This window comes from Pinus tabuliformis, chromosome 7 (genome assembly GCF_031772625.1).
Source record: "Pinus tabuliformis cultivar Carrire ecotype Pingquan chromosome 7, CPIR1, whole genome shotgun sequence".
In the NCBI taxonomy this organism is placed as follows: domain Eukaryota; kingdom Viridiplantae; phylum Streptophyta; class Pinopsida; order Pinales; family Pinaceae; genus Pinus; species Pinus tabuliformis.
This window is the reverse complement of record NC_142293.1, coordinates 1,035,888,167-1,035,898,167: the sequence shown is the minus strand read 5'-3', so window position 1 is coordinate 1,035,898,167 and position 10,001 is coordinate 1,035,888,167.

Below are 10,001 nucleotides of genomic sequence, written 5' to 3'. Positions count from 1 at the left end.
TTGTGTTCGACGCCAAGTCCTTTATTCACACCACGTGAATTGTACTGCAGTACCTTGAGGGTCATTATCATTATCGGTGATTCCTCTCGCGCTTGTTAACGGTTTACGTCATTGACCGGTAATCAAGCGATGTCTTTCCATGTTCGACTTCAGCGCAATTCTCACATGGATCGACTTGTACTTAGAGTGAAGATCGAACGAGTTTTAAGACCCCGGATCTAGTTTCATCCATCCGAGCTGCGATATATATTCAGGAAATATAAAGACATTTGACATGTACATCATTGCAGCAGATGATCATCCTACTCAAAGGATGATAATTTCAGCGGAGAATTATCAGTCTACCATCAGACGATCGTCTGTTATATGTACCAAAATGAATTTATAAAGCTGAGCATGGGAATGCCCGCCTCAGCTAGATCATGAAAGCAGAATGAATCATAATTTATTGTATTGTATTTTATTACAGGTCACCTCTCAACGATTGAATGAACTTCGGATCCTCCTGATAAAGCATTTCACCCGATAAACGACCTCATACTTTAGGGGGCAACTGTTATAGACATTTTTGTGCCTTACAGCATGAAGCATGAAATGTCAATAATCTAAGGGATCCAAAGTCCCTAAACATGTTGTTCCTACCCCTAGAGGAACAAGTTCAGCAAACCACAGCACTGAATATCAGTTCTCCACCTGAAAACACTCAAAAACAAGCTAATTCTGGATCATGTCAGCTGCTCCACTGAGCATCTGCGCTGAATGTCAACTGCTCCACTGTGTACCTGCGCTGAATGTCAACTGCAAAGAAGGCTACCTGCACTGGGCGAGTTTGGACAAGTGGCACAGTCATTCCTCAAGGTGTCATTCCAAAATGACACTTGGATCAGGGAATTCGACTGGTGATGAGTAAGAGGGTCTAAATCTCCAAGTGGAAGCAAGAACCTCCAAGTGGACTCAAGAACTGAAGAATAACTGAAGTGGGAGAGGACACTAGTCAGCTTCATGCCAAGCTCAAGCTGACTCATCCTTTCTCCAAAACTCCTATATATAGAGCTCTCTCATGAGGTCTAAGGAGGCTGGAATCTTGTGAATGTAAGGAAGTGCTGTTGGTTTGAGTATAGAACTATTGGGTGATTTGCTTGAAGGAGGTGAAGAGGAGATTTCTTTCTGCTAGGAGGTGATGCTGGATTGGGCCTTTTATGGTTGTATCACTTCCTGAACTTTACTTCTTCCATTAATAAAGCATTTGAGGTTCTTCTATATGCATGTGTCTCAATGATGTGTTGTTATACTTGTATATTTGATTTATTCTAATCCTTGAATCAATTATGAATGTATGCTTCTTGTAGTTTCCCTCTCTTGTTATTTTGCAGGATCTTGGTGTAGTTGGGCCAGTAAAAGAGCAAGGAGCTGGGAGCAAGCAGCAAAGAGAGAAGATTGGATCAATCATTAGCGGAAGACATCAGTTAGTGGACCTCTTTCTCCCCTCTCTTACATCTCATAAAGAAGTAATCTCGAATAGCTTTGCTTTGATTGTTGCTGAGGTACTATCACCCTTAGAGTGGGATAGGGTCATTCCGTATTGGATACTTTTCCCAACAACAGATAGCATGGAAATGAGCTTACGTAAAGAGGACTCAACCTCACTTGAGAGACTACCACAATAAGCATCCACGTCAAAGGAAGAATTGTGAGGTAGGGAAGAAAAGAAGTCTCTTATACAATGAAGGAAAGAAAGATAAAAGTGAAGCATTTAAGGACTATTCCTAGGCTAATTACATCGCATGTGTGACTGTAGCTAGGGTTATTGCAGTAGGGTTATTTCAGATCTTAAAAGAACCCAGATATAGCTCAAGGAAGAAGAATCTGTTCATTAAAGTCTCAAAAGAAAGTATACAAGACAAGCAAAGGAGAGAAGCCTCACAAAACTGCCTCAATCATCTCACATGTGTAGGATCTCTGTGGTTACAGGTAGGCCGGAAGTTACAAGTCTGTCTTAAGAAGCTGAAATTCAGAAGAAGCTAAGAATAGTGGTATAGAATGCATTTTGACCATCATTGTCTTGAAGAAGAAGGAGAGTTATCTAGGGAAGCATTGTGACTTGATCTTGGATATGTTCTTGGTCAAAGGTCTTGGTATTGGAATTCATCAATTGAACATTCTATAATAAGAAGAATTATGTGGGTTTTCCTTTGAACCTTGGAGAGGTTTTGGCCTTGGTTTATAGCTGATATCTTGTGTCTTTGTCTAATTTTTCATTATGTTTTGGTAGTTGTTTGATGAAGTAAACACAATAATACTCAAGCTATAGAAGAACCTAATTAAAAAAATTAAAAAGTATTCACAAGCAGTTATCATTGCAAGAGAAATCTCCTACATCTCACTGCCATAGATTTCTCAACACTTGTGCCCCCACACCCACTTGGGTGCACCACAAGGATTGGCTTGGAAAACAAGGGGCCAACCCCTTGTCCACTATGTTTGAGGTCCATTCTCACATCCTGACAAACTTTGGAGTTCAGTAGGTCTCCTCGAAGGCCCAACATATCATTTTATTGATCATTCTACCCTCTTGAGAGGCTTATTCTTATGTTATTGAACTATCTTGGTGGGATTGTTACCGAGGGATGTTATTGTTGCACATTATTTTATTATTTGGGGTTCAGTTGGGCCGACTTAGGAAAATTGAACTCATTATAGATTGCATAATATATGAGAGGTTATTCATTCTCTCATCATCACATGGATTGGGTTTAGTAGCTACTTGAGAATTTCACATTCCCTTTGAAGGACGAGTTTCGATCACATGGATGAATTTTGATGTTTGGATCTCTTTCTCTTGTCTTGGAGCTTCATTATTAGCATAATTTGATGATTGTATATACTCATTCGTACATGTAAGTGATATTTTTCAGGCTTATCCTTGTTATTTACTCTGTCACATGAAATGTTATTGGGATTTTCACTATATAAGTCTAAAATTTACTACCTTTCAACATGAAATTATGGAAATTTTGATCTTTTGTAGTATTGCCTCTTTGCATGGGCCATGTATGAATGGGTGAATTTTCCTAGAGAGTATTATTGTTAAATACATATTGATAAGTCATCAATTATTGCATATTGAAGTATAAGTACCTTGAGTAGTTGCTGTCATGCACTAATGCCATGCAAAGTTGCTTGAAGGCCTCTTTCGTTGGGTAAATCCTTTCCAATCAAAAAATTGTCTTTGACTCCATCTGTCCCAAAGGATAAGGCACTAATCCTTCCATAATTGATCACTTTTAAATAATATTTCTCTCACCTCTCCTTCTATTTCTAGGCCTAGTCTCCATAGGTCACATAGGGCATCCTTTTTCTCCCATTTTAGCCATTAAAAAAGTTCAATCTCTTGTCCATAACTGTGTTAGCTTTTTCTCTGGAGGCCCTCCAAATTTCAAGAAATTTTGGCTGTGGGATCGTGAGGTATAACAAGCCCTAGCTCAAGGATCATTTCTTGCCCTAGGTTTCCTTTGGCTAGTGTCCTCATTTGGATCATTGCATTAAATTCTCAAAAGAAAAAATGTCCTTTGCTCCTCTTTTCTTCCATATTGAGGTCAAGCCCCTCCTTGGCTAATCAACTCCACATCCTTGACCTAATTTTGGGTCCACTTGGTCCCCTATTGTCCCGCAACCTTACAACTCTAATTCCACAAAGATCACACAAAGGTCACTTCTCCACAAGGATTTCTAGGTCTAGGAAACATCTTGACAAGATATACTCCCAAACCCTAGACTCAAGAATCCTCCTAGCCTTTCCTAGAGATCCTATTACCTTGATTTTCAAGAAATAAAACCATATTATTGAGTCTCTCCTGTGAATGGGCCTTCAAAATCACCCTTCATCCTTTCATTGACGTATTCGTTCCCTTGATTCCTCATATAGGGTCTCCTCCCATCAATGAAAGTACGTCAAGGGCAAGGTGCCTTAACTGATTTGATAGTGGGCTATCGCTACATTGTTGCCCCTTGACCTAGTAGTTGCTCTATAGGATCCCCTCCTAGGACATTTTCTAGTTTGAGAGGTAACATTTTGGCGATGTTTCTAGGGACACGAGACATGTGTATTTCTCCTCATACGACAATATCGATGAATCATTATTAGCAACTCCACTAGAAGAACGAAGCCCTAGTTCTTCATTGAACCCAAATTTAATGCTTATAGGGTGAAGAAAGAATCTATCAAGGCATTTAAATTCACCCTAGCGACTCCATTTTAATCCTAATAACAAGACTCATGAGAAATGGCTTATTATTGTAAACAATATATCTTTGCAAAACTCAATGATCAAGACCTTCAAAAATTACAAAAGTTTGTGGAACATTATGTTCAGCTTTATGGAAATTTAATGGAAAACATGGATAAAGAAGTCATGCTTAGGTTTCATAGGACAACACAAAAGGAACTATGCCTAGTAATGTGTGCCTATGACAAGGATCCTAGTCGTCCCTTTGACTTTGCTAGCCAAACTTGTGCTCTTAGTATTTTGATTGACCTTATCAATGAAAAATATTATAATCACCCACAAAGTCCCATTAAATGTAATTAAATGGATGATCAAGGTGACTTTGAAGAAAATTCAGATGTGGAAGATGAGTATGAAAATGAGGAATATATCGGAGAATGGGATCCATCTAAAGAAGTATTATGATGGCCATAAGGTCATAGAGGGCCTTCAGGATGCAAATTTAAGGATTGAGAATGTCCATGACATGAGTGAAAACCCTATCGAAGTCCATGAGGATGAACATGATGAAATAAGGACCTTAATTCAAGAAAGAGGGTATGAAGATATGAATATTGTAGTTCCCCTTGAAGATGATATATCTAATTTCTTGTGAATTAATAAGGAAAGATGGGATATGGGAAACCATCATTTTGACAGTGACCCTCTTTATGTTATTGTCATGGAAAATGAGGTTGAAGTTGACTCGCCTTTTCTCCAAGAAATTACTCATAATCAAATGACTACTCACACCATTCAAATGAATGATCACTGTTTTCTCATGCATGAAGGAGGTTTATTGGAAATAGTGGGCCCAATTTATGATATCGATGATGACATTGACAAAGGCCTTGTTTTCCCATGCCTTCTCTAAGATCCCGATAGCATATCCAAATTAGCAACAAACCCTCACCCTAGTTGTTCTAAAATTGTCACAACTATTGATGATCCCTTTCCCTCTCCTAGGCATGATGTTGAGGAGGAGCTATCCATCAGATGTACCCCTCCTTCCCCCTCATACCTTCAGGATTGTGAATATGATCATCATGAGCAATCTGCCTCTTGTGTCATCCCATGTCATCAATCTCCCTTTCCTCCCAATCATGACCTTACGATGGCCATGAAGCATGGTACTAATGATAAGGACTAAGATGCGATGATATGGTTGAGGTTTCCATCCATCAAAAGTTTATGAGCTTGATTTTTGATATATCTATCTTTCGAATGGAAGAAAGGATCCTCTGTAATGGATTACATCCATTTTCTCTCTCTTCCCCTATGATACTCTATGAGTGGTTAACTCATTTTCCCACCTCCCATCCTTGTGACCTTCCATGTTGTCATTCCTGCCCTTGCCTATGGATCTATGATTCTATTGCATGAGTAAGCAAAAGGGCAGTTGTTTTCATATTCACTAGATGATATGTTGGTTGCATTGGGTCTATGATTATACTTAGTATTTAGGTGATGTAACATGCATGCTAGTGTAGGATGTATTCGATGTTTATTTTTCTCATTAGAACTAACATCATATGATATTATCATGATCCATTGGTTGCATTTAGGTTATACTTGCATGGAAATTTATTTTATTTTCTTGTTGATTTTGTGGCCTAATATTAAGCATGGTTGATCATAAGACACCACAAAAACATGTTGCCCCATGTTCTTGCTCTTTGAAATGTGTAGGTGACACTTTTACAGTATCAAGAGATTATTGGTGTTCTCATGACCTCTCCTTTAAGTAGTCTTGTGCACCTTTTCGAGAGCTCATGTCCCAGTTGTAGCTAGATCTTACCCACCACCTATGGTAGTATGCATAGGAGAAACTTTTTCTCCTTGATGGTCCTCAGCCCATGGGTAGCAAACCCTTGCAACCACTAGATAGCTCGAGATGTCATTATCTCTACCACCTGAGCCAGCCATGTGGTCCCTTTCCCATATGTTATGATGGTATGTTTGAAGGTGGGCCTCCCAACCTAAAAGGTATGGATTTTCATTGGTATAGTTGAGTAATTTTCCTTACTTTTCATGGACACATTTGGCCATGGATTGCTAGGGGGATTCAACTGAAAGAGTGGGCTAGGTTTGTATTCTTGTCTCCACTGCTCGATTTCGTGCTTAGCCTTGTACCCTAGTCCCATGGGATCTCCTTTATAGGCCACTAGCCTTAGGGTTGACACTACATGGAAAATCCTGATTTTTGTTGCATGGTCCCGCTTCCTCACACCATATAGATCACTCCCTTCCACTCATTTTAGCCCCATTCATCTCTTTTACCATGTAGGTCCATATAGGGTTAGCCTCCCCCTCCCCTTTTCCACACCTTGGGTCTAGCCTTGAACGATCCCTAGAGGTTGATGCAGCTAAAAAGAAAAGGAAAATCATAATTTGGCCACTCTCAATAGGAAATATACCACAAAATACAAAACATTGTCGAGACATACAAATTTAACACATGGTAAAAATCCAAACATGATCTCTACCCATTATCCATGTCCATCACCCTGGTTCCTATGGGCCCTAGATGAGCCCCCTCCATCATTAAGGAAACTGTGTTTGTCCCAACCCCTAGTGAGAAGCTAAATACCCCACCTCAAATGGGGTTACTTACTGCTTCATCTTACACATCATGCTCTCATCCTATGGATCCCTAAGCATTTATAAAGAAAAATAAATCAAAGTAAAAAGAAATATGAACAAGGGAGGAAAAACAAAGGCTAGGGTAACTCATGAACCATTATTTTCTCCCTCCTACACTCATACACCCAAGTGTGGGCTTCCCTTATGATAACTATCCTTGTACCATGGCATGTGACCTGAAGATTTCCCCTAATCCCCACTTCGTTCCATCACCATATCATTTTCCACCTACCACTTGATGGATATACCATGGACATGTCACCCCCTTTGAAGGTTGACACCACCTAATAGGTTCCTTGATTAAGCCCGTTATTGAGCTTGGATACACTTGTACTTTCCAAAGCCCATTATGGAATGGCATGCCACCACGAACTTCCCCATTGGTTCCATGAATTTTAATTTCTTTTACTTTATTATTCTAATGATTTTTTGCATTGGAGTGCAACGGGTCGTATTGGATCTTATGCAAGATTACAATTGGGTCTCCATTTTGGGCTTGATCTCCCTATACGGGGCCCTATCCCTCTAGAGGTCAACATTGGCTCTTGTAGGGTGAGCATTTAGAACCATGGGACTCCACCATAGTAGAGAGTACTTCATGGATCCCTAGCCCAATTCATTTATTGCTCATGTTCCACTTTGGATGAGGATGATGCACCTAGTTCACCATGCCCAACCGGCTCCACATTTGCACCATACACTTAGAAGATGTTACAGTGTCCTAATGAAGATATGTCTCACTGCATGAGACAAAGAGAGGGCTTATGTCACCATCCTAACCCTTATAGATTGCTTACATGCATTTTTTGTCCACCTAGAGACCCATGAGGATGTCCTTGTGCCCCCTCACCCACTTAGGAGCACCACAGGATTTGCTTGCAAGGGGCCAAACCCTTGTCCACTATGTTTGGGGTCCATTATCACATCAAGTCAGGGTGTGAACTTCATTAGGCCTCCTCAAAGGCCCATTGACTCATTTTGTTGATCATTTTATCCTCTTGAGAGGTTTATTCTTATGTTATAGAGCTATCATGGTGGGCTTGTCACCAAGGGATGTTATTGTTGCACATTATTTTATTATGTGGGGCTCAATTAGGACAAATTAGGCAAATAAAACTCATTAGATATTGTATAAATAAATGATAGGTGATTCATTCTCTCATCATCACTTGGATTGGGTTTAGTACCTACTTGAGAATTTCACATTCCCTTTGGAGGATGAGTTTGGATTACATGGATGAATTTTGATGTTTGGATCTCTTTCTCTTGTCTTGGAGCTTCATTATTGGCATAATTTGATGATTGGATATACTCCTTTGTACATGTAAGTGATATTTTTCTTGCTTATTCTTGTTATTTACTTTTTCACATGAAATGTTGCTAGGAATTTCACTATATAAGTCTAAAATTTATTGTTTTTCAATGCAATATTCTTGAAATTTTTATCTTTTGTATTGTTGCATCATTGCATGGATCATGTATGAATGGGTGAATGTTCCTAGAGAGTATTTTGGTTGAATACATCTTGATAACTTACCAATTATTTCATATTGTTATGCTCTTGACCTGTGAGAAATTCCAAATTCGAGATATGGGAAGAAATAAAACCCAGAACACAGAAAAATGAGAAAAAATAGCAAGTATTTTATTATTCAGATATAGATGTAATGTTCACTTGCCTCTTCGAGGGGGAAACCTCCAACAGATCAGATCTTGATTACAAATAAGACTCGATGATCTTTCCCGTCTAATTATGACTATTTATAGCTAAATGACCTCCAACAACCTAATGACTAGTGGTCCTTTGCTTAACATGGGTTAACCACGTTATTTATTAATTTTGTCCCATTTGCAACTAACGTGGTCCCTTTCTTAAATGCAGGTCAACCACTTACAATTATTATTACAGGCTTTATTGACTCTTTAACTAACTATGACTATGACTCGGCCCCATTGGGTTTATTACATAAATAAAGGGGTTAGTGCTGGACCATAACATGCCCTCGCCCATCAAAAGTAGCCTTGTCCTCAAGGTTGAAGCTGCAGAAACTGCTGAAGAATAGTGGTTGGTTCCCAAGTCATATCTTCTAGAGAGGTCTCTTTCCACTTGACGAGGACTTCCTTGATTGTGTGGCCATGCATATTTCTTTCACGAGTATCCAGAACCTGTTCTAGTTGGAGCCATAATGAACCTTCCTCATCTAATTCGGGTAGACTGGTTTGAATTCTACAATTGTTCCCCACCAATTTCTTAAGGCATTATACATGGAAGACGGGATGGATTTTTGAAGTTGGTAGAAAGGCCAGTTTGTAGGCTACTACTCCAATGCACTGAAGTATTTGGTAAGGTCCATAGAATTTTGGAGCTAGTTTCTAGCGGCCCTTTTGTTTGAGTAATGTTTGCATATATGGTTGCAGCCACAGGAATACCTGATCCCCTTATTGAAATTTGTACTCTAAATGAAGCTAGTCTTCATGTTGCCTCATTTGATTCTAAGCTTGATGGAGATTATCTCTGAGACAAGATAGCATGGCGGAATGGTTTTGTAGGAGTTGATCAACTTCTTGCACCTTAGAACATCCAAGGATACAAGAAATAGGTGAAGATGGGATTTTTCCATACACTGCTTCATATGGAGTTATCTTGGTGGCTTCTTGATAGTTAGTATTATACCACCATTTAGCTAAAGGTAGCCACTATACCCATTGATGCTGCTTTTTTGAAGTGAATCACCTTAGATATGTCTCCAAACATTTGTTGACTACTTTTGTTTGACCATTGGTTCAGGGATGATAGGCATTACTTAGTTGGAGTTGGGTGTCCTGTAGCTTGAAAATTTCTTGCCAAAATTTTGTTGGTGAAAGTTAGATCGCGATAAAAATAATGGAAGTTGGCATGCCATGTAGTTTGAAGATCTGGTCGATGAAAGCTTGAGCCACCAAAATGGGGGTAAATGGGTTGGGTAGAGTGCAAAAATGAGCATATTTAGAAAGTCTATCCACAACCACCATGATGACAGATTTTTTTCCCGACTTTGGGAGACTAGTAATGAAATCCATGGAAACATCCATCCAAATAGAGGCAAGGAGTGG